We start from the raw sequence: 26,232 nt of genomic DNA on the forward strand, positions 1-26,232 counted from the left end.
GTTATATGATTTGCATGGGTCAGTGAAATGTGAACAGAAGTGATGTGGCATTCAGTAGCAGAAGCTTAAAGAGCCATTGTATGGTTTGTCATGCCTTTGTATGAAAACACATCCATTGGTTCACGTCTCTGAGTAACTGCAATGAACATAATCCTTTTTCTGAGCAACAATGTAGATGTAGAACAAATGAGAACTAGTTTTAGGGTTGCATATCATTTGCTTTTAGGATATTTATCACTGTAGCACAACTTATTCATTCTGTCCTAATCACTCTAGACCCAAATTCTACCCAGAAGGCAGAATCTAGAATGATCATTTTAAAATGTCATATTATCCACTCCTCTTCATGAACCTCTCCAATGACTCCAAATAAAAGTCCTAATATGAACTTTCTTCCTTCTAACTTTCTCACCTAATTTCCTTTGACTCTCCATTTCATTCTTTCTACTGTAGCCACACATTTGTGACCTTTCTCTTCTTAGAATGTGGCAGGCACATTCTCACACTTTGCTATTTCTTTTGCCTAGAACACTCTTATCCCAATTGTACACATGACTTTCTCTCTCACTTCTTTTATATGTGTTCAAGTGTCACTTTATCTGTAATGCTTTCCTGACCACCTTTTATAAAATAAAGCAATAACACCTGGTCTTCCATCTCTATCTTAATATTCTTCCCTTTCCTCTAAAACATTTAATACTTTTTGGCATATTGTACGTTTACTAATACCTCTCCCCATCCCTTCCACATATTGTGCACACACTAGTATCTAAGCTCTGTGATACAAGAGGCATAGTTTTCCTTACTGTTGTTGTATCTCTAGTTCCCATAACAATATGTGAATGAAAGCAGTCAATAAATACTGAATGAATGAAAACTAAAAGAGATAAATTAGATATATGTCTTTTTGGGGAGTGTTGGTGTATTTAGAAAATATAATTTTGTTTGGAGGAACTAGGGACTTTTAAGGAGAGAAAGAAGAACCACATTAAGGTTCTGGTCATCCAGAGAAGACAGAAATGACACTGACACTTAATGTACTATAGTTGACTATCTTCCATTAAAATATCTAAAAACAGTTATTAGCCAGTTAGGGAAAAACATAAAAGCAGACCATTTTTCTGCCTTCATTCCCTGCACCTGGGAGTGCAAAGAGAGTGAAAAGACATTAGATGAATTAATATGCATTTGTATATAGCTGCCTATCACCCAGCTGAGGTGCCAAATTAGATGGCTTAGAAGAGGAGCTATATATAAGAATTTAGGAAAAAAATAAGACTATGCTTTTTATTGATTGATAGGGTAATTGTCAATTGACCTATCTATAAACTTTAGTTTTTTTATTCAAAGGCTTTCAAAAATACATATAAGTAGTATACGTACTTTTTCTAAGTGAATTGATAATAAGTCTCTGCAGCATGTAATTCCCAGATTCTAAGAGATAACAATATTTTTTCTCTTTAGTGAACTAAAATTTTAGTCCTTATTTGTCACACCTGAAATCTATGGGTGTTGATTTTCTATTGCCCAAATTTCTCAGTTCACTGATTCCTTCTCTGGTGAATAGATGTGAACTACTGTGAATGATAGAGTCATAATCTCTCTAAAAGAGAAAAGTAAGACTCAGGCCTATTCCTAACATTTCTGGGGCTCATGGCAAGAGTACAAATGGAGGTGCAAATAGTAATGTATTGATATCAAAAGTTTCCAATCAAGCAAAATATAAAATGTGCTTTTCATTTTGACCCTGACCCCTTCTCTTCACACTTCTAGTTCTGTATTGCACACAGAAGGCCATTTATGTGTTTTTATGGATACTTTAGCTTGAACATCTAAGCTCTGTATTCAAACCTTATACACTTCTGATTCCCTGGATATTCCTTGGGACTAGGGAACACGTACATCTTTGGGAATAAAGATCCAGGGTAGAGGCCAGAACAGGTCATAGAAACAAGGTTTGGGTCATGTGTGCAAAGAATTCTGAGGCCTTCAGTATACATGATCTAGAAGCGGGGAGTATGTTCTCAGACCTGATGCATCCCTTGACCTCGCAACTCATTTTTGCCTTGGGAATAGGGCTGGGGAGTTGGTCAGAGAAAGTCCAAAATAGGACTTTTTATACTGCAAAAGCCAGGATAGTTGCCTCTTGCTCACATCTAAGGGCAGTGTCATACTGGTGAGATTGATGTCTAGAGGCTCCTCCTCCAGATGGATCAACAAGAGCTGTGTGTTCTATAACCCTGAACTCCTACTGAGCATGGAGCTCGGTGGGCATATTTGGAGCTCTAGACACAGGTGGAAAGCAACAATTTGGTTGTTAAGAGAGTTGTATAAGCGTTCACTAAAGACAGTTCTTCTTAGGAAGAATAGAATATTTAATTCATTTAATGGAGTATTTTATGAAGTAATTTGGAACCTCATAAAGGTGCAGTTAAAGCAAATGATGATTCAAAGAATATTCCTTATATAATGGCTTTGTTTCCTTGGGGAGAGAAAGGAGGCTATCATTAAAAAGGGTGTGGTTTTTCTGGCTCATGGTGGTGGCACATGGTCAACAGTGTTAGTTGTATAGGAACTATTCAGTGCAAAATATCGCACATCATAGTGTTCTAGCTACATATGATACAGATCTGCCTGTAAATCTCTCAAATTAGTATGCATTAACTTTTGTTCATTAAAACCAGATATTCTAATGCTGGGAAGTTTACTGGTATCAAAAAAATAATTTCATCCTCTGTATGCTTGAAATCTTCCACAGTAGCAGGGCTGATGTGGGAAAAGTGCTCTTTTTAAAGATATAGTCTGACCAAGGAGGAGAAATTGATTACTTATTGTTATGGTAAGCGTTTAAAAGTGTTTTGAACTGAGGTGCTTGTGTGGCTCAGTTGGTTAAGCGTCCGACTTCAGCTCAGGTCATGATCTCATGGTTTGTGAGTTTGAGTCCCGTGTTGGGCTCTATGCTGACAGCTCAGAGCTTGGGGCCTGCTTTGGATTCTGTGTCTCCCTCTCTCACTGCCCCTCCCCAGCTCACACTGTCTCTCTCTCAAAAATAAATAAACATTAAAAAAAAGTGTTTTGGACTGCTTTTAACCATCATCAAAGGATCATTCAATGCAAAAGATTCTCAAAACTTTGTTCAACATTCAAGGAATTTTCCTCTCAAGAGAGGCAGTGAAATTATTGGGTTGCTTCCTCCAGCAATGCTCAAATTTTGGGTCGCAGGACCCTCTTATATTCTTGACAATTATTGTGGGCCCCAAAGAGATTTGCTTATGTGAGCTATAGCTACTGATATTTACCATATTAGAAATTAGAAGTGATAATTTTAAACATATATTTAATTGTATTAAAATTACATGAATCATGTTAACAGATACTTTATTAAATATAACTACATAAAATATAATTTATAAAATATTTATACAATATAAAATATAATATAAAATACAATTTTTTTGAAAAAATAGAAACTACCATTATTTTGTATTTTTTCTTTTTTTTTTTATGTCTGGCTTAAGAAAAGACAGTTGGATTCTCAAATCTATCATGGTATTCAGTCCATTGCATACCATATGTTATGTAGCCTCTGGAAAATGCCACTGTGAAAGCATGGAAGTAAAAAAGCAAGTAACCTCTTAGTAACTTTATAGAAAATAGTTTTGATCTTATGTCTCCCTAAAAGGTTATCAGACATCCCTAGACCACATTTAGGGAATCATGTTTTTATGTATTTAATATCTTTAGAACTGCACTGCCCAATAGGGTAACTAATAGTTATGTCAGCTATTTGAATGCAAACTGATAAAAATTAAATAAAGTTAAAAATTCAGATTCTTATTCTCACTCATCACCTTAAGGGTCCAATAGCCACATGTGGTTAGTAACTGCTGTGTTGGGCAGCACGAAGTTTGAACATTTTCATCATCATAGAAAAGTTTGGCAGTATTGCTCTACTCTTTGTTTTTCTTCTTTCTATGCCCTCCCCTCACAGTGGAGAGAATGTTAGTTCCTGACGGTCCTCACTTTTGAGTGGACAACAAGAGTACAATTCCTACTGTTCCCTGCCCTGATGAACAACATCCAAACGTATGATGGGCAGTCAGCGTGTACTACGTGACAGGAAGGGAATAGCACCCTTGGAAATGGTACTAAGAGCTACCCAGGTTAGGGGACTGCTCACAATACCCTGATAGATGTAAATTAGAATACAAGCATGTTTAGCAGTGGTCAAGTTAGTTAAATTCCTCTCTGGTTACAGCAAACAGTTGATAGGGATTGTATACTTTCATATGTGAAAAATGATTACCTGTAAGACTGCCACTTCTCTTATACTGAGGTAAAACACAGACATTGGTTATTGTATTAAAGAGGGCTTAAAACATAACAGAGTGCTTGCTAATATATCTGATATTGCTTCCCTTTTTTGGATGCCTTGCTTTTAATGCTTTGATAATTTGGTTTGTACACACATAATTTGCTCTTCAAATGCTTCTAAAAATAATTTATGTTAGAAATATTTTCTCCCAATCTTTTTTTTTTTTTTGTTCACTATGTTAAAATGTCAGATAGTATTATGACTGATTATATCTCTGGGTTCTTTGTATTTCTATTGTACTATAAATTCTGAGAGGGTAGGACCCTAGCACAGAGCTTGGCACAAAGTATACCCTCATTGTGTTGCTTCACAGATACACTTAGCCTTCTCAAGCCTTCTCAAGCCTTCTCAAGGCTTCTCAAGACTTCTCAAGCCCCACTGTTTCAGACTCATTGGCTCATTATTCATTTTTTTTTCCCTTTCCTGGCCTTTCTCTCTACATGTGTTTATACTCAGTTAAGGATCTCTTGCTCACCATTCCCCATATGAAATCATAGATACTTTGAAAATTATTGAGGACCTGATTGGCAGTTATTTGTGGTATTTCAAGCCCTAATGCTCTAACATTTGGCTGTGCACACTTAGGCAAGAATCTGGGTCTAATTTTTTTACCTCACTTGAATTTAAATCCTGGTATAAAATTTTATCATTTTTTCATCTCCTTTGCATTATAATATTTATCATACCACATAATAATTCCCATTTATCATGTTTGCTAGTTTTATAGGGGAAAAATCCCAGGAAAAAATTGTTTCTGATTGATTGATTAATTATTAGGCATTGTATATTTATAATTTATTTTCATAAATTACATAGTGCAATTGCATCTATTAATAAAGAAGATACGTCACATCCCAGCAATGTGTTTTGTTATCAAAACTTCAACACCAGAAGTAGAAATAATCAAGAAAAGAAAGAAATTATGTTTCTTTCTGCAACTTAAAAAGAGGGAGAAGATGTTTAAAAATCATAGAAAAATGATCTATGTCCAAAAGAGGAGACGGCAAGGTACCTACCAGCAAAACAAAAAGATGTGATGGCACAAGAAAGTCTGTACGAAGTGAATTTTCCAGACACACCCATGTGAGGTAGACAGGGTAGGGAATATCCTGGCATTTAAAGAGGTTGTAACTTAGGCCCTTTGGCTGCTGTGGTGGCCAGGATGGTCTTTCTGAAGTCCAAGCTAAGCTATTTCTGGGTGTGTGTCTATTGACTTGAAATACCTTGGAAGAACCTTTTCTAATACCTTCCTCTGGCTGTCAGGAATGCTTAAAAGGGTTCTATCAGACTTACCGCTCAGAGATGAAACATTTGAAGTGCACTGTCTGGTTTAGGTAATACATTGGCAGCAACTATTTTATTTCAAAGAAAAATCCATCAATTAACAAGTGAACATGACAGATAGAGTGACAGTGTTTCTCTTTGTTCAAAAGAGGTAGCTAAAGAAAAGGGAACACTGGGTATCTGAAGAGGAAAAATCACCCCTGGGGAAGAAAAAAAGAGCCCCCTGAGAATGCAAAAGGCTCACAAAATAGATCTGTCAGATCCTTTCAGCCTTTGATGAAAGACACAGTGCTTGATATTAGGAAGACTCTGGGCAAAACAATTCTTCACCTTAGATGAATTCTAAGCTCAACTAAAGAGAGAGATTACCATGAAAGGAAAAATGAACCAAGAGTTGGAAAAGATCAGTGCAGTAAAGAATAATTTTGCCTACTCCATAATTTGCTTAGGAGAAGACTTACCTACCTCCAAATCAGTGTTGAAGCGACAAAATCCAGGCATTGAGATATTGTTTGTATTTATATCTGTGTAGGCATGCTATCAAATGCCAACACATCTTAGCAAGACCAGCATGAATGTTAATGTATTTGTTCTCAGAAAATGCATACTAAAACTTGAATATGATTTAACATTTATGGTGTGTCTTCTGAGTATAACAATATGTAGGTGCTACTGGTAATGCACTGATAAAAGACAACTTGCCTTCATAGAAGTTCTAATCAAGTAGGGAAGCTATGGTATAGAGGCAATGTGTGTGTATTTCAGTGGGCAAAATTTTTATTCCTAGAGCTGTATATTTTTATAAATAGTAGACTCCTAAATGTACAATTAATTGAAATAGAAATCTTGTAAATTACTTTATTATCTCTTACTATGTTACTATTTCAGAAAACACACTATATTATTAAGCATGTGATCAGTGGTTATCTACTTTTAATTAAAACAATAATGAAAAGTTATTTAAAAAAAAACAAAAGTTATTGTTTTGGGGTTTTTAAATTTTTCTCCTACGATGAATAGAGAAATTTTATAATGACACTGATTTCTGGAAGACTCAAGCCGAAGAAGGCAGTTTCCAAGACCCCCATTGATCCTTCTCCGCTACTATTCACACCATTGTGTAGTCCCCACTACTTTGGATAGTTCTCACCTGTATAACTAATGGAATATTGAAGAAATGAAAGACAAGAGGCAAGGTCAAAGTAGCCCTTAGTGGCTTCTGCCCTGCTGTCTTAGAGTGGACCACTCGCTCTGAAGAAGCCAGTTGATATATTGTGGAAACACTCAAGTAGCCCAGCAGAAAGGTCCACATGACAGTAGCTAATGTTTCTCAAGGACAGCCAGCATCAATTTCCTAACCATTTTAGTAAGCCATTTTGAAAGTGGATCCTTCACGTTCAATCAAGCTTTCACATGAATATAGCCTAGGATTGTCCGTGTCTTTTTTTTCATATCTTTTTTTTAATGCTTATTTATTTTGAAGAGATGGGATAGGGACAGAGAGACAGAAAGAGAGAGAGAGAGAGAGAGAGAGAGAGAGAGAGAATCCCAAGCAGACTCGAATCTGTCAGTGCAGAGCCCAATGCAGGGCTAGATTTCACAATCATGAGATAATGACCTGAGCCAAAATCAAGAGTGAGACACTTAACTGACAGTCACTGAGGCACCCTAGGCTTGTCTATATCTTGACAACAATCTTTTAAAAACTAGACAACAGGTCCAAAATGGAGTTACTTATGCTAAATTCCACATCAGCAAACCAAGACTTAATCACAATTTTGGCTTTCCCAGGATGGAATCTTAAACCAGATTATCAGGAATCGCCTTATCAGCATTAGTTGGATAATCTGCCTGATAACCTCCTGTCATTCCCTAAAAGAAAGTCACATTGCTACAAGGAGCCCACTTTTTTGCCTAGTATAACTTCCTGTGCTTATTCCTTTCTGCCTATATGTCTTTCATTTTGTACAGCTCCTTAAAGCTCCTTTCTATTTGTTAGATTGGGTGTTGCCCAATTCTAATTGAGTTTTGCTCAAATAAACTCTTAAAATTTTTAATTTTTAAAAATTTAAATGTTTATTCATCTTTTGAGACAGAAAGAGACAGAGCACAAGCAAGGGAAAGGCAGAGAGAGAGGGAGACACAGAATCCAAAGTAGGCTCCAGGCTCTGAACTGCTGGCACAGAGCCTGACGCGGGGCTTGAACACACAAACTGAGATTATGACCTGAGTCGAAGTCAAATGCTTAACCGACTGAGCCACCCAGGAGCCCCAAGATTTTGAGTATTTTCTCTTTTAGTATACCTCATGAGAGAACCTATGCCAGAACCACTGAGCTAAGCTGTGGAATTCCTGTCCTAAAGGAACTGTGTGATGAGAAAGGTTTGTTGTTGCTTTAGGTGCTTAATTTTGGGGATAATTTTTATATGTAGCACTAGATAACTAACACACAGCCTTTAAGCAGTATGTTACATCTTAAAACCTAAAGCAGACTCTGATATCGACTTCAAGTGAAATACCATGGTTTTATTAGAATACCAGCTTGTTTCTCCATGCATGCAACTTGGTTGCCTCTAATCAAGCAGAGGTATGATGTGGCAAATATCAATCTTTTCTTTTGGTTCAGCAGTAGCAAGTAGACAACTTGACAACTGTTTTCAACCTCTTTAATAGTGAGTGAAGGGGGTCACTATCAGCCATAGTTTTTTTTTTCCTTAGGCTAACATTAATTCATTATAAGCAAAACACTTACCTCTTAAATCATTAAGCGTCTCAGACTCAGTGAAATCTGTTTTCCTTTTATCTATTCCTTGCTCAAAACATAATGCATGATAAAGTAATACATATTCTTGATTACTATAAAACAAAAGTGATGCAAGGGCATATCTGACTATAAAAAAACATCCAAACAATTTAGCTGCACAAGAAATGTAATTCTGACTTGGCAGAATATATTATGTTTGGAGAAGATATGTGAACATATTTTATTTTCAAAGTGTCAGCATTGGCTTTTAAGAGGAAGGCTTTCTGTATTTCAAATGTAATAGTACAATTGAGATGAATAATAAATACCATTTTCATATTCTTCTAAGTCTATCCCAATTTTGACTTTCTAAAGCTTGACTACCTCCAATCTAATCTCTGAAATTATATAACATATCTAAAAGCCAAAATATAAATTCATATCTAATATATAAATATATCAGTTCTTTGAAAATAAAATATTGGTCACTTACTCTTTCTTATAAATAAAGTATTTAATTATATATTATTTTAAAATGTTGAAGGGCCCCTGGATGGCTCCTTTGGTTTAGCATCTGACTCTTGGTTCTGGCTCAGGTTCAAGCCCCACATTGGGCTCTGTGCTGACAGTGTGGAGCCTGCATGGGATTCTCTCTCTTTCTCTCCCTCTGCCCCTTTCCCTCTCTTTCTCTGTCTCTCTCTCAAAATAAATTTAAAAAAATAGTCAAAAACATTTTTGGGGCACCTGGGTCATCAGTTAGTTAAACGTTTGACTCTTGATTTTAGCTCAGGTCATCATCTCATGGTTCATGAGTTCGAGCCCCACATCAGGCTCCATGCTGACAGTGTGGAGCCTGCTTGGGATTCTCTCTCTCTCTCTCTCTCTCTCTCTCTCTCTCTTTCTCTCTCTCTCTCTCTCTCTCTCTGCCCCTTTCCTGCTCTCTCATTCTCTCAAAATAAATTTAAAAACTTAAAAACTTAAAAAAAGAAAAAAAAACATATTTTTGTTTTTTTGTAACTTTTATCTTACCCATCTGAGTTGCATGTTCCTAAAGACTGAGGAGAATGTGAAATTTAACTTGCTACTCTGAGCTGATTTAAGCCTGGAAATGACAGAGTAATTTTAATTTATAATACACAAGTAAAATTAATATTATCTTTCCCTGAATATATTTTAGTAAATTCAGTGTATTTTAATTGGTGTAAATACCAGCAACAATTCCAACAACAATAAAAACAAAATATATAAGCCAGTATTAAAGATTTAACTTATAAAATTAACCAACTACACAAACATATTCTGTGATTTTATGTCTGCAAGTGCTAAATCAAATAGAGCTAAGGCAGTTACCCATAGATTTTACCAAAAACCCTCTTAGAATATTCTTTTGTTTCAGGTAACATTTCTTTTTCATTTAAATTATCCAGATATTTGCTTAATTCCTTCAGTTTGCATGTGCAGACATGGCTTTAATCCCTAATGTTGGATGGCGAAAACATAATTTGGTCCCACTGATTCTAATGAAGTGAGAGTGTTATGCTCTATTATTCTCCAAAAGGTCCATTTATATGCATCGTGCTCCAGTCTAAAAAATAAATCTTGCAGTTCAAATTGCCATATGCTCAGAATTTTAGCACAGGTGAGCACAGTAAGACCAGCTGCTGTTGCTCTAAATAATGATATCATGTAAACAAGAGAAAATATCTTCTGAAAATGAATACACATCACTCTTTCAGATTAGAAACAGGGAGGCATTTGAAAAAAAATATGAATACAGAAAGAAGTCCATTGTTAACATATTCTTAACACTGTTTTAATATATCATTACCTAAGTTTAGAAAAACAGTTGTTCTCTGGCTTTTGTTAGTTGGTTGGGTTGGCTTTCAAAATTAGTTCCATTTTTAATTAAATATATGTTGTATAATATATGTATATATATGTAATTTTAAAATAATAGTAACAGAACAGTACTTATACTAAAGCTACAAATATATGTACAGAATAGAAAAAAAAAACTAAAAAGGCATAGTTCTCAGTACATATGGAAATTTAGCATATGATGAAGTTAACTCAAATCCTCAAATCACTGGGACAAAAATGGGCTTTGTAGTAAATGGTATTGGGGCAACTGGGTAGCTATTTGGAAAAAAAAAGATAAAATAGTTTTGTGAATCACATCATGCACAGGAATTAATTATGAATTTATTAGGGAGCTAAATGTTAAAAAAATAAATCCATACAGCTACTAGAAGAAAATATAGGTGAATGCTTATGTATGTCTCAAATCCAAAGATTTTGAGAATAATTGATTAATTTGATGACACAAAAATATGCATGGAAAAACAACAGCAGCATAACTTTCATAAACAAAGACAAAAAAACATCTCATATATTGAGAGAGAATCTTTGCAACATATGGCACAGAAAGAGGACTAATATTACTAACAAATAAAGAACTCTTAAAAATTAAAGAAAGAGGATCAAAAACAGGAAAATGATCAAAATATATGAAAATACAATTCAATGAAAGGTATTAGAGTGATAACATGAAAAAAATTTTCAAATTTACAGAGAAATGCATATCAAACTAGTAAAATATGATATCTCATCTACAAAAATGAAAAATTTAAAATTATGACAATACATTTTACTGGAGAAACAGACTCTTATACATTGCTTGTTAGAATACAAAGCAGTATTACCCTCTCAAGTGGAATTTGACAATAGGTAAGAAACCTACATATGCACTTCTTCCCAACAGACCAATTCCACCTCTAGGAATCTACCATGATGATATACCTCCCAAAATATGAAAATAAACATTCTCAACGAAAGATTATTCATTGCAGCATATTTTTGGGAGGAGATTTCAAATAATTTAAATAACCTAAGTGTTCATATTGGATAGTATTTTGATAAACTATGACATATCCACACAATGGACTATGCACCTATAGTAAGGAATGAGGAAGTTCTCTAGGAACTGATGTGGAGTGATTTCCAGAATATATTGTTAGGGCGTAAAAAGCTGGGGTATATATAGAATGCTTCTCTTCTTAAATGAAAAAAAATAGGATACAAGAAAAAAATGAGCAGAACAAATTCAAGAAGAGTAAACCAGCAAATAACAATATTGGTTACCTACAAAGTGAGGTGGTATGGAGTGGAAAGAATGAAGGAATGAAAACAGTGCATCAGGAATGAGAGTAGTCATTTATCTGACTATCCCTTTTTATATAGTTCTGCTTCTTAGAAATGTGTTAATGTTTCCCATACTTCCCCAAATAAATAAATGATTAAAATCAGCCAGGATGGGGTGGGAACCTAAAATGGAATATAAACAAAAAATAAACGAACCTAATGTGCTACAAATGAATGCCATACACACTAAAGGGAGTGGTGAAGAAAAGAATAAGCCTAAGAAAGGTAGGCAAGTAGTATTTTGAGTAGACTACATAACTAAAGACAAAAATAAGTATAAAAATATTATGATCTACTTGTTAAATTTATTTCTCATGGTGTATGGGTTAACAATTCTAAAACTAGTTTATGTGTGTATTAGAATGAAGAAATAGATGAAGTTCTAAATAATGAGAGTCATGTTGCAGAAAACGTAACAAATAGGGAAAGAGGAAGGCTAGAATGAACCCTGTGGTTTGGGCTTGTAATTGGAGATATTGATAGAAATTCATGCTCTGTCTCCATCTCTCTCTGTCTCCAGCTACAGATTGATCTATAAATGTAGATGTGTATACATGAATGTGTTAATGTGTTATACATACATATGTTTCCTAGTTGTGTCCACTGAGGGGCCTAGAGGGCAAGAAAAGCCAGTAGCAATGAACATGCACAGTGCCTAATGCCATTCTCAAATAACTGATGAGGATTCTTTGGAGAAAATACTTATCTCCAGGGCTGGGTCAATGAAACACATGATGAGATTAAAATATCTTTCAGTGCTAGCAGGTAATGCTGTGTTCCAAAAATGATGGAAACATGTATAAAGGATTCAGGATCAAATTTGAAGGGGTAACAAATGACCAAACTGGAACAATTTTGGCGACAAAATAATGATAGAATTGAAATGGAATCTGAGGAGCCTGCGTGCTTTAGTCAGTAGGGCATCCAACTTCAGCTCAGGTCATGATCTCGCAGTCTGTGGGTTCGAGCCCCGCATGGGGCTGTGTGCTGATAGCTCAGAGCCTGGAGACTGCTTCAGATTCTGTGTCTCCCTCTCTCTCTGACCTTCTCCTACTCACAATCTGTGTCTCTATCTCTCAAAAATAAATAAACATTAAAAATTTTTTAAAAAAAGAATTGAAATGGAACCCAGAAAGTAATTATTCCTAATATTAAAAAATTGAGTCAATCAATAAATAAATTGTGAAGTAGAAATAGGTTTTCCTTATAATAAAATTCCAATTAATAAATGTAGAAATAATTACACATAGAAAACCATCATTAGGCAAATATCACAGTAATAATCGTTGCAGGCAAAATCCATCATTGTATGATAAAACTGTTGTCAAAAGTAAGAAAGAAAAAAGGTATTTACATAGAACCTAAGTATCTTCTCACAAGATCATTAAATACAAAAGGAAAATAATAACATTTTAGATAAATCTCACAGATACCACCTTAACCAAGTGATTAAATTTGACATTACCAAAAATAAAACATATCGATATCATGTATTTATGCACTGAGAAGAGTGCATTGAATTTAAAGTTCTTGCTCAAAATAAATAATCCCATACTAACCATCAGAAAACACACATATCAAAATTAAAGAATATTCTACAAAATAACTGACTAGTTCCCTTCAAAACTGTCAAAGCCATGAAAGAAAAGGAAAGATAGAAAAACTGTTCCCTAAGAGAGTTTCTACATATCTATCTACTTTCTTTTTTTTTATTGTGTTTTTCTTAAGTTTATTTATTTATTTTGAGAGAGTGACAGTGAGCATGTGCAGATAAGAGAAGGGCAGAGAGAGAAGGAGAGAGAAAATTCAAAGCAAGCTCCGAGCTATCACCATGGAGCTGAAAGTGGGGCTCAGTCTCACAAACTGGGACATCATGACCTAAGCCAAAATCAAGGGTCCAATGATTAACCCACTAAGCCAGCCAGGCACCCTCATATCTATCTGTTTTCTAAATTTCATAGTTTTATTGCTATTTCATCCTCTTCTGTTCTCTATATTTGTTGGTTAATGCCTTAATTTGTGCACATTGTTAACATTTTTGTAGTTTCAAGAGAAAACTGAGGCTTATATCTGAATGCTGTATCAAGAACATTTTAAGCGAATCTATCATTTAATATTTACTGCAGTGTATTGTAGTGAAGAATACAATGGCTTCTGGAACAATTTGGTGCCAATGTCTTGATTTTTGCCAAGGTATCCCCATCATTGTTTTTGCACCATCAGTGCAAATGATGGCATAGTAAGAAAGCATGAAAATGCCAGAAAACAGTTGAGAAGCCCTCCTAAAATGGTCTCAGCGATTCCATATGCTCAGAACCCACTTTAAAAAAGAAACTGTTCTAAAGGATGTATTTTCAGACAAAAATACTAAAATAACTTCTAGAGGATATACTTAAAAAGAAATAAAATTAAGAAATACCTGACATTTGGGGCGCCTGGGTGGCTCAGTCGGTTAAGCGGCCGACTTCAGCTCAGGTCATGATCTCGCAGACCGTGAGTTCGAGCCCCACGTCGGGCTCTGTGCTGACAGCTCAAGGCCTGGAGCCTGTTTCAGATTCTGTGTCTCCCTCTCTCTGACCCTCCCCTGTGCTCTGTCTCTCTCTGTCTCAAAAATAAATAAACATTAAAAAAATTAAAAAAAATAGGTGCTGGAATATCTAGATCCTGATATTTTCACACCATATACAAAAAGTAACTTCAAGTGGGATATATACCTAAGCATAAAACCAATGATAAAGATTACATAAGAAACAATTCATATGACTTGATTATATAAGCACAGATTTCATAAACAGGACACCAAAAACACTAATCATAAAAGAAAAAGAATGTTATGTTGAACTTGATCAATACAAAAAATATTTTATTTGAAAGATACCCTTAGTATGAAAATGCATGTATACTTCACATTTCATACCTTCACATACCATACTGTAAATTTAATATTTGTTATATATTTAATATCATATATTTAATATTTATTTTGTAATTATATTAATTTAATATTTAATATTTATTATATAGGCATATATATCAGAGAATTTCTATTCAATATGATAAGAATTTGTAACTCAATAAGAAAAAGACATGACACAATTAAAAATGTATAAAGGTTTGTACATATATGTCATAAAAGATAAAAAATAGCCATTAAACACAGAAATGATAATTACCACCATTAGTCTTTAGAGAAATGCAAATTAAAACTAAAATGCTTGTACACACTTACTAGATTCCTTAAAATTAAAAAAAGACTGATGTAGCAAGTGTTAATGAGACTATGGCGCAACTGGGACTCAGACATTTTTTGTAAACCATTTTGGTAGTTATATAAATTAACATGAACTTACTGTATGACTCACAATTCTACTCTTAAGACAATTGAATATCTAAGACAAAGTATTTTTCCAGAAAATGTCCTGCAAAATGATTTTTTCTAGAAGCCCTATTTATTTATAAGACCTCAAAACTAGGAAGAAATCAAATATCCATCAACAGGTGCATGGACAAACCATGGTATACTCAACGGAATATATGTTAAATTTTTTTTTAAATTTAACTACTGATATAGGCTACTATAAGTGAGGTATTTAAAAAAATACAATACTGAGTGAAAAAATTCACACACAAAAGATTATATGTTTGTTTATTTATTTTTAATATTTATTTTTCAGAGACAGAGCGCAAGCGGAAGAGGAGCAGAGAGAGAGAGGGAGACACAGAATCCGAAGCAGGTTCCAGGCTCTGAGCTGTCAGCACAGATAGCTGGGGCTCAAACTCACGAACTGTGAGATCTTGACCTGAGCTGAAGTCCGACACTCAATCAACTGAGCCACCCAGGCACCCCATCTTTTGCGATCAATTTAGATGGAATTCTAGAAGGTAACCTTTGGAGACAAAAAAACATCAGTGATATCCTGTGATCAGAGATAGGGAAGGGTCCAACTAAAGGGAACATGAAGAAATAATTTGATGAGATGGAAATAGAAGTCTTCTTTAGGGTAGAATTTAAATAGACGTTTACATTCATCAAATTATAAAACAACAATGGGCACATTTAAAGTGAAGCTTTAATAAATTAATCAAAAATGTAAGATAGTACCATCTTTAATTTCATTATTCATAGGTTATGTTTCTGCTCCTTTTTTTTAAGAATATTTTTATCTACATGAATAGCTATTAAAGTAGGTGCATGCTCAATACATTTTCTCGTTATTTTTGGAGCTAAGGAATTTCACCTGGATGAACCAAAATAAGGATAATTTATGAATATTTATATTTGATATATTTTTAAAATTTTTATTGCTTATTTATTTATTTAGAGAGCACAAGTAGGGGAGAGCGGTAGACGGAGAGAGAGAGAATCTTAAGCAAACTCCATGCTCAGCATGGAGCCCAACTGAGACTCAATTCCACGATCTTGGGATCATGACCTGAGCTGAAATCAAGAGTTGGTCACTCAGCTGGCTGAGACACCCAGGCACCCCCATATTTGAGATTTGATGGGGTTTTTTGGTCTTTGTGTAGCATACCATTGTTTTCTTCCTACATTACTACTTTATTTTCTCTCTTCTATCTCATGTGTTTCCTTCAAGAACTACTAAAAGGGTATTTGTTGGAATTTTAGGCTCTATGTCTCTGTGTCTGTTTATAAACATTTATTTCATACTTTAATTTCCTTCTTTTATTCTGCATCATTAGAAAATTCCTTAGTTTGATTTTTACTTTCCCTACTCATTTTAGTTTTAAATGATGTCCAGCTGTATTAATTATTATTGTCAGGACATTTTTAAAGTAATGTTACTGTCTTAATTTCAACAATCAGATCTTTAGTTTCCAAAAACTGCTGCATTTCTTCTTTTGAGAAGACTTTTCCATTTCTCTGTATGATAGCTACTCAGAAGTCTCTGAGAGTATTAATTACTAATTATAATTATTTTAGAATTGTCTCCTGTTTTCTGGTTTATTATTTTGCTTTAGGAGTTAAGACTTTATTGAATTCATGGGGTTTCCTTCTAGCTGTTTGATTTTTATCATATGTATTGCAATTTTTGACTTTTCAGATCTGTAATTTGAACAATACAGTAGTCCCACCTTTTCCATGGTCTCACTTTTCATGGTTTTAGTTACATACAGTCAATTGCAGTCCAGAAGCAGATGATCTTCCTTCTAATGTGCTACCAGATGGTCAATGGTAGTCTAGTGCTATATCATAATGCCTGTGTCGTTCACACCACTTCATCTCATCACATAGGCATTTTATCATCTCACATCACTACAAGAAAAAGGATAAGTATAGTACAGTAAGATATTTTGAGAGACCACATTCACATAACCTTCATTATAGTATATTATTATAATTTTTTATTTTATTATGTTACTGTTATTAGTTTCTTACTCTACCTAATTTATAAGATAAACTTTACATAGGTATGTATGTATAGGGAAAAAAAAAAAACATAGTATACATAGGGTTCAGTACTATCTGTCATTTCAAGCATCCACTAAGGGTCTTGGAATAGATTCCCTGTGGATAAGGGAGGGTTACTATATAAGGAAATGGAGAACATAATACTTCCTTAGCTCACTTGGGAATGCCTAGGAGTGCTGGGTTTGATGATCATGCCCCTATCTCCAGTGTTTTAGCAAGGAAAAGGCCTGCAGACTAGTTGTTTTTCTTTAGTGCGTTTGAGCTTTTTTTTTTTTTTTTTTCTGGATGAGCAATCTTATTTTTTGCTAGTGGCATTGGTTTTGCTTCCAATGTTATGACTTTTTGTTTGTGTTCATTTTAGAAAGAACATTCAACATATTTAATTAATCATATTGAACCAGAATTACTAATTCTTCTTACACTGGCAACTTTCATTAACCATTTAAGTTGAGGGGCGCCTGGTTGGCTCAGTCAATTAAGCGACTGACTCTTGATTTTGACTCAGGTCATGATCTCATGGTTTGTGAAATCAAGCCCCACATCTGGCTATTCACTGACATCAGGGAGCCTGCTTGGGAGGCTCTCTCTCCGTCTCTCTCTGCCCCTCCCCTGCTTGTCCTCTCTCTCTCTCTCTCTCTCTCTCTCTCTCTCTCTCTCTCTCAAAATAAGTAATTAAACATTTAAAAAAAACAATATAAGTTCAATGTTTTTACCTCAAGTAGTATTCTCTGCATTATTCAAATAGGTGTATGTCCTCACATTTTATCAGTGTAACTGCTGTAATGATTTCACTAATCCCTTTCCATCTTTCCATACTATCACCAAATCCCTGGAGTAGAATGTAAATTATGCATTTTTAACATTAAAACCTACAACTCTAAGAAATTCTGAGAAACCATTTTTAACCACACATATATATGTACTTCATCTTGTCTTTATTCACGGTTCTGAAATTTAGACAAGTTGGTCCCAGATTGTATACACAGTTCCCTTTCTGTTGGGAAAAGTATTTGATATATTTGAAACAACCATTAGTATAAGTTATAATCAAAATTATTTTTAAAAACCATGGCCAATAAAAGAATAAAATTGAGTTCAACACTTCAATGCATCTGCTTTGAAGTTCCACTATACATGATGCTGGCTAATTTTCACATCTATTTTTCTCTGAACTGACTTCCAACAACATTAGAGAAATGCTTGGAAAAACATACAGAGAAAATTCTTTAAAACATCAATTCTCAGAGTAAGATGAGACTCTGTAGTAAGATGAAACTATAATGCGAGAGGTGAGCAAATGAAGTTTTCTTGATTCATGAATTGGAGTTAAAACCTTGACACACTTCCATATAAAAATCTTCAAAAGTTTATAATTTCTGCATTTTATGATAAATTTTTATTATTTGCTCTGGGTTTGCATGAGTCATAATAAACAAGATCTGGGACCTTAGCTCTTTTTTTTTTTGCCAGTGAGTTTGTGTGTGTGTGTGTGTGTGTGTGTGTGTGTGTGTGTGTTATTTCCAGTTCATCTTGTTGAAATCCAAATCCAAATGCAAGAATTAGTTTAAAAAGTCAATATAATGATGTCCCAGTATCATTTTTCTAAAGTATAACAGGGCCTTGGATTCATAAATAATAACATTTGAAAGGTAAATGTTTATGTTATTTGAGTTCAAAATAACTTCACATGACAATACCTCTGGCATGTATATTAGAACTAAAACACTTTGTGTAGCCGAGAATTGATTGATGTCTAAATTAATCAGCATTAGTATGACTTAAAGAACTTCAAAGCCTCCATTTGAAGCAGAGGCTGAAATAGTTCAGTTAGTTGTTCTTTTTGTCCTTAGGCCTTGTCTTTTTTCTCATAAATCTACCCATGTGAGATTTTATCTAGTCTCATGACTTTAACTGTCACCCCTTTACAGATGGCTTTCATCTCAGAGTCCCTAGGTAGGAACTGTGGATCTGTTTCCAATTGCACGATTTGACAGAAGTACACTTTGTTCAAGTGGTACTTCAGATTCTAGAAAACTTGTTCTTTCCCAAGTGTTTCCACCATAATCAACTGTACTACCATTCTTTTAATCATCCGGATTATAAAATACAATTTAAATTAACTTTAACTTTTCCACCTTTTCTACGTTGAGTCTATTTAAAAATTCTATTTTCCCACACAGTTGATCCTACACCCACACTTTTTATTCCCTGTGGTCTTTGCCTTAACCTAGACGTTCATCACATTCCACCTAGAATATAATGTAATAGCCTTTTAAATTTTTTTTTCAACGTTTATTTATTTTTGGGACAGAGAGAGAGACAGAGCATGAACGGGGGAGGGGCAGAGAGAGAGAGAGACACAGAATCGGAAACAGGCTCCAGGCTCTGAGCCATCAGCCCAGAGCCTGACGCGGGGCTTGAACTCACGGACCGCGAGATCGTGACCTGGCTGAAGTCGGACGCTTAACCGACTGCGCCACCCAGGCGCCCCTGTAATAGCCTTTTAATTTGCCTGCTTTCTTTCATGACTCCTACCTTCCTTCCTGTTTCTGTATTTTGCCTCTAGTCTCTTTGTCATAATTAACCAGATATATTAATTTTAAAACGTAAGTATTATGATATTGATATATCCTGAAAAACCTTTAGTATCTTCTTCATTAATATCTCTCGCCCTTTTTCAGAAGTGTTTACACAGTAGTATCTTTCCTGTCACATGCTCTTCTGCTATTGACTTTGGCTCTCTCCACCAAGAATCAGTTTCCTTCTTCACCTACTTGAATCTGGCACACATTACAGCTTTGACCCATTAAGAAAGTAGACTTGATGTTGTGCTACTTCCTGGTGAAGCCCTTAACTGGCTTACAATTACATACTTTTTGGCTCTTGAAAACAAGTTGCTGTGTAAAAAGTGTGAATGAACATGCTTTATGAAGCCTGAGGCACATGAAAAGACCCTGAAGGAAGAATACCATGAGAAAGAGAGCATCTAGTCTCCAGAAGGGTGAGTAAAGAAGAGACTTGGGAAGTGCATCCTGCAGTCCAAGCTCCTCCACCTGACCCTATGTTGATTAGATATGAACAAACACATCACATCCTTCCCAAATTCTTGACTCATTAAATTGTGAACAAAATAAAATGGCTGTATAAAATTTTAGCATAGTTTGTTTTGTAGCAACAGATAAGCAATGGCAAAGAATTTTTAAAAAAATAATTTAACATTTTTGTTGTGATCTGGACAAATTGTGATTTCCAGCCAAATATTTTTGCTTTATTGAACTTCTCTCAATTGTACAGACCAATATTGGTGTACTTGTTATTTCTTCCTTCTACGATGAACCTGCATGCTTTATATCCTTTACAAAGCTGTTGCCTTGAACTAAAACCCTCTCCAGAGGCAAGAATTCCAAAGGCTAATTATTCTGTAAGCTATAACTTAAATATCACCAAGTGTGTATAGTGTGCCTTTGTCCCTTTAGTCCAAAATTTCTCTGCTCTGTGTTTATCATCATAAAAGTATTTTCATTTAATATTTCTGCCTCTTGCTTTTATCATATTATTTCCTTACAGGGTTTTCTCTCCCATGCCCATGTTTATTAAGTAGGCTAGGCTGTTCAGGGGTAACAATATCCTAAATGTTATTGACTCAGATAACTCACGCTACAGTCTAGATGATTGTTGGTGAGTGGCTTTGCACCCCGGTGGTGGTGATTTCCTCTAGCAGGTCTTTAAAGTCCTTCTAGTAGCTCATTATAGCTAGTAGATCTTCATACCCTTCACTGGATCTCCTGCATCTGTCCTATAGATGAGGGAAGAAATAGCTCAGAGAATTTCATGCATACTTTAGAAGCCAGGTCAATAAATGAAATATAGCACTTTTACCTGCATTCCAATGGTTAGAATAAACCACGTAGTCCCATTTCAATGCAAGGTGGGCTAGAACTATGTAATAAGAATATTAAACATGTTCTCTTAAGGTTCCACGTAGGAGTTCTTTCAGCAAAAATATGTCTTCGTACAGAGTTGCTGGGCCATCTGATATACTTGTATTCAATTTGATCAAGTATGTCCAGATGGCTCTTCAGAATGGCTACTCAGTGTCCCTGGGCAGCAGATCATGATGGTTCCTGTAGGCTTTTTATCCTGCCAACACCAGGCATTACAGTGTTTTTAATTTAACAAGTCCATTCGGTATAGTCCCATTGTTGCTCCATTATTTACCATTCATTTATCTATTAATTTTGCACTTATTTTCATATATCGTTATTATTATTTTTAAGAGATCATTTTTTGTACTTGTCTTTTTGTAACTTTATCCTATTTTTCTCACTGATAATGCTGCCTTTTCCTTGTGATTGGCACACTATTCTTACATAATTCGTGTGTGTGTGTGTGTGTGTGTGTGTATGTGTGCATGTGCTATATAAAATATTGAAAGTAGTTTCTTTATCATCTTCTATAAGTTTGGTAGTGGTATTTTATAGAACAGAAATTATCATGATTTAATGAAATTTATCTATTTTCTAATAATTTGTATATTCGAAAAATTTTTGAAAAGTTCTCTTCCAGATACTATTTTTTCTGCAAATATACTTTTCTTTCACATTAGGTCTTTGGCCCATTTACCGTGCACTCTTGTATATGATAATAGATAGCGATTCAGCTCTGTCCCTATGTAATGAGTCAGTATTTCAAGCACCAATGTCCTGAGCAGTCTGTATTTTCACCACTGAATTGCTGGGTCTTTTTATATCATATAATTGCTGGGTCATGTATATCATATATATCATGTAATTACATTAAGGATCATTCTGTCAGGCCTCTCTTTGCTCCATTAGATTTTTTTTTTCTTTTTGCACAACAATACTATGCAATATCTTTTATTATGGCTTTGTCTTGTGTGTGTTTTTTTACATTTTTTGTAACATTTATTTATTTTTGAGAAAGAGACAGAGCATTTAACGGGGGAGGGTCAGAGAGAGAGGGAGACACAGAATCTGAAACAGGCTCCAGGCTCTGAGCTGTCAGCACTGAGCCCGATATGGGGCTTGAACTCACGGACCACGAGATCATGGCCTGAGCCGAAGTCGGACACTTAACTGACTGAGCCACCCAGGCGCTCCTGTTTTGTGTTTTAACGTCACTTCACAGAGCCTTAAAGAATAGGCATTATGAATTTCAATTTATAGCTGATGAAGTTGAAGGTCAGAACTATTATAATTTTCTCAAAGGCCCATGGCAAAGCAAAAATTTTAACCAAGATCTATATGATCCTAAAGTCTAATGAACTTCCCTATAGTTTCCTATAACTTATCAATATTCAATAAATATGTGTGGGAATGTACTCAAAGCAAGATAGAAGGCCTGACCCTGGTCAGAAGCTAGGCTGCCCATGTCTCCATCCTGACTGTGCCATTTGCAGCCTGAGTGGGCTTGATTACTGTATCGGATTGAGCCATGTGAAATTGCTGATATTTGGATTTTTTAATTTACAAAATACCAGTATCATATGGCTTAACCTAATGTTTATACATTTGCATTCCTCAATTTCCTCATCTTTACTAGCATATTAATAGCATACATCCTATTTTTTAAAGGATATTCAAAAAAGAAATGCAGGTAGGTTTTAAAGCAGTACTTGAAATATAGTAAGAGCCTGAGACATGACAGCTTTTTATAATTAACATTTATTTTGAAAAGTATATATCCAAATGTGTCACCTTTGTGTTAAATTTATATATGTCATATGAAGTTATAATTTTAAAAAAACGAGGGTGGATGGAGATTCACATTAGTGTAGTGAATTTTGCTTCAACATTAAACCTTCAGTTTCTAATTGGAAATGAAATTTTCATACAAAATTTTGAATTTGAAGGTAGGTAATTTGTTTTTAATTCTCGCTTTTATATAGTGAGGGTTTTTTTTTTACCCATAATGTGCATTGTTTTAATCATCTAATTCATCTTTACTTGTTTAAAAAGACAAAGTGTTAATTATAATTGTGCCAGAGTACCAGCTTTGCATAGATACTTCAAATGCATTTTAGTATTTTATAGCTGAAAGTGTTTATTTCTAATTTAGAAGATTAATGTTTTGCAGTCAGGATGCAGGAATGACAAACACAATGAGATGGCTGCAGAGGGAGATTTATAGCGAAGTTTGGCAAATAGAGCAACAGACAGAATCCCTCTGCTGGTTATTTTGTTGGTACTATAGAACCAGATCATAATCACTATAATTAAGTTAGAAAAAATGTCCTACTTCACATCAAAATTGGGAATAAAGAGTATTTATCCTTACCACAATGGGAATCCAAATTCATATGCACTCTGTTAACCTTCAATAGCAGCCTGTTTTTTTTTTTTTTATTTTTCAGCTTAACCAGGGCTTTAAAGGGATGTCATATATATATTGTCTTTTGTCACTTAAGACAATTTCAAAATCTACAAACTCATTTTTAATATTTAGATATGTATAATATCCATTCAGGATTTACTCTGGCCTAAGAATAAATGACAGTTATAAAAGCAGCAAAGTTAGAATTCAGAGTCTGACACAAAGATGCTGAACATGTATAAACACCCCCTTGTCTCTTTTTAGAGAGCTTACTTTTTCTGCAACTGAGAAGTATTCTGTAAGTGGAGTAGGTGGCCAACTGTGTGGCTGGCTTTCAGAGACAGTTGTAAGTATTTTGCCAATTGGCCAAAAACATTGTTTTGATAAAGTCCCTTCTTCTGTATAAAGCATTGTCTCCAGAAGACACCTGTTAAAATCAGAAATGAATTATTTGAAAGGAGAACTATGCTGAACAGTCAGCACTGAGATGTTGGTTAAACTGATGCGTATTGCTCCCCAGAGAGCTCATCAGATCCTCAGATGCAGACATGAGGATACTACACAGTGAAGTTTTTGTCTGAGGAATTTACCAGACCCAGACACTGTAAGCTCAGAATGAAGTTCTGAGGAAGAGAATGCTCATATTTCAAACATGGAAAAGAATTATTTATTTGTGTTTGTTCCAAGGGATTTTTGTCCTGCATCACACAATTTCTCTCCTAACTCTTTTCCTGGATGGGCTATATGGTTCCATTAGTAAGGTGAAATATAGCATGGAGCCGTGGGTCTAAAAACTCAAAGCACTGAACTGGAGGAAGAAATGGGGAAAAGGTGACTTCCTTTGTATACCTTCTAAAGCAGGAGATTTATTTTCACTTTTAAGGTTCTCTGGGCACGAATTATTAAATACTTAATAGTATAATACCAGAAAGATAGCCACTAAATGTAACAATGTGCCTTCTTTTACCACTATTTTTTAAACACTGAGAGTACAAGCCAATAAAATTAGGAGAAAAACAAAATGAAAGTTATAATCTTATTTTTGTATGTTACCAATCTACTACATGATTGCTAAGTAATTATAAATATTATTTTTGTTTTCCATACTATATTTGTGGCCCTTGCAAATACATAAATACATCTTGAGATATATAAATTCATCTCAGAGTTTTTACTCTCCAAATAATCTAATTATTTCCATGGAAAACCATTATATTAGTATCTGAATATTATGAAACCATTCCTTATTTGTTCATATTGAAATTCAAGTGAGAATATGACACTGATCTTGAATTGTATGAAATTATTACATAGTATTGCTTACATAACTCAAAGCGTAATCAGAATGAATTTGGCCATATTCCTTCACAATACCATTTTCAGATGACAGAATTTACTTTTGGTAGTCCTATTAACCAAAATAAAAAAAAAATTTAGAAAGTTTTCATACCCTTACATTGAATGAAGACAATTTCACTTTAGTCAATGATAAAGCCATAACTTTAAAAATTATGACATAATACTTTGTTGAAAATATATTGCCTTTAAAACATGCTTTCTTTCTGCATTGGCAGTCATCATTCCAAAGTTAAAGAAAGATGACAAAATAAACAGAAAACATAAATAAGGATATTAAGTCAGAGCATTATCATTATTTTCATCCTCTCAAAAGTAGAATGCTATTTATTGTAGCTTCTTTTCAAAGTGAATGGTTTGAAACACAAATCTGTAATATTTCCCTAAATAATTCAAAAGGAAATAAGTATCCTTTAATGAGTAATTGTCACAATACAAATAGTGTGGGGTTTTTTTTTGTTTTGTTTTGTTTTGTTTTGTTTTAAGTTTATATATTTATTTTGAGAGAGAGAGAAAGAGGGAACAAGCAAGGGAGGCGGGCAGAGTGAGAGAGAGAGAAAATCCCAAGCAGGCTCTGTAGTGTAAGTTCAGAGCCCAACATGGGGCTCCAACTCAGGAACTGTGAGATCATGAATGACCTGAGCTGAAGTTGAGAGTCAGATGCTCAACCAACTGAGCCACCCAGGTGCCCCCAAATAGTGTTTTTTAAAACTATGAATGTTTACTAAGACCAGAGAAATTTTCTAATAATACGATGACAAAATAAAAAAAAATAATACTATATATTTATTGATCATTCATTATGTACCAGGTTATCTTTTCCTGTCTGTCTCAAGAGCATACTTGGAAATGTCTCCTCTTATCTTCTGTTTCTATTTTTTTCTGTCTTTGTCTCTATGCCTTTGTCTATCTTTTCTTCCTTTGCTCCCTTTTATCTTTGCAATATTAATACATAACAGAATCATATGAGAAGATACATAGCAATTTATATCATAGGTAATCTTTCAGCTATTATAAAATGGAATAAATATTTTATTAATTTTTATCTGCTACTAGGGTTAGTATATATTTACATCTGTGAAACTGATACCATGTTCATGTTTGGTCATTCACTCGTCTATTACATTTTTTTTTTTTTTTTACCTATACAGGGTTTTTATGATTTTAAATATTTATTTATTTATTTATTTATTTAGTTAGTTAGTTAGTTAGAGGGAAAGAGCAAGTGAGCAGAGGAGTGGCGGGGGGCGGGGAGAGGATCTCAAGTAGGCTCCGCACTTAGGGCTCAGTCTCAGGACCCATGAAATCATGATCTGAGCCAAAATCAAGAGTCAGCCGCTTAATCAACTGAGCCATCCAGGCTCCCCTAACCTGTACAGTGTCTGTTATCTCTACAGTAATCTCATGAGGCACATCTTATTAGTGCTATTTTGTTTTATTTTTAAAATAATGAAACCAAACATCTTAGTGCCTGAGTCACTTGCTCAAGTTTCTATAGTAAGGAAATAT

Source organism: Felis catus, chromosome B3, assembly GCF_018350175.1.
Source record: "Felis catus isolate Fca126 chromosome B3, F.catus_Fca126_mat1.0, whole genome shotgun sequence".
Lineage (NCBI taxonomy): Eukaryota > Metazoa > Chordata > Mammalia > Carnivora > Felidae > Felis > Felis catus.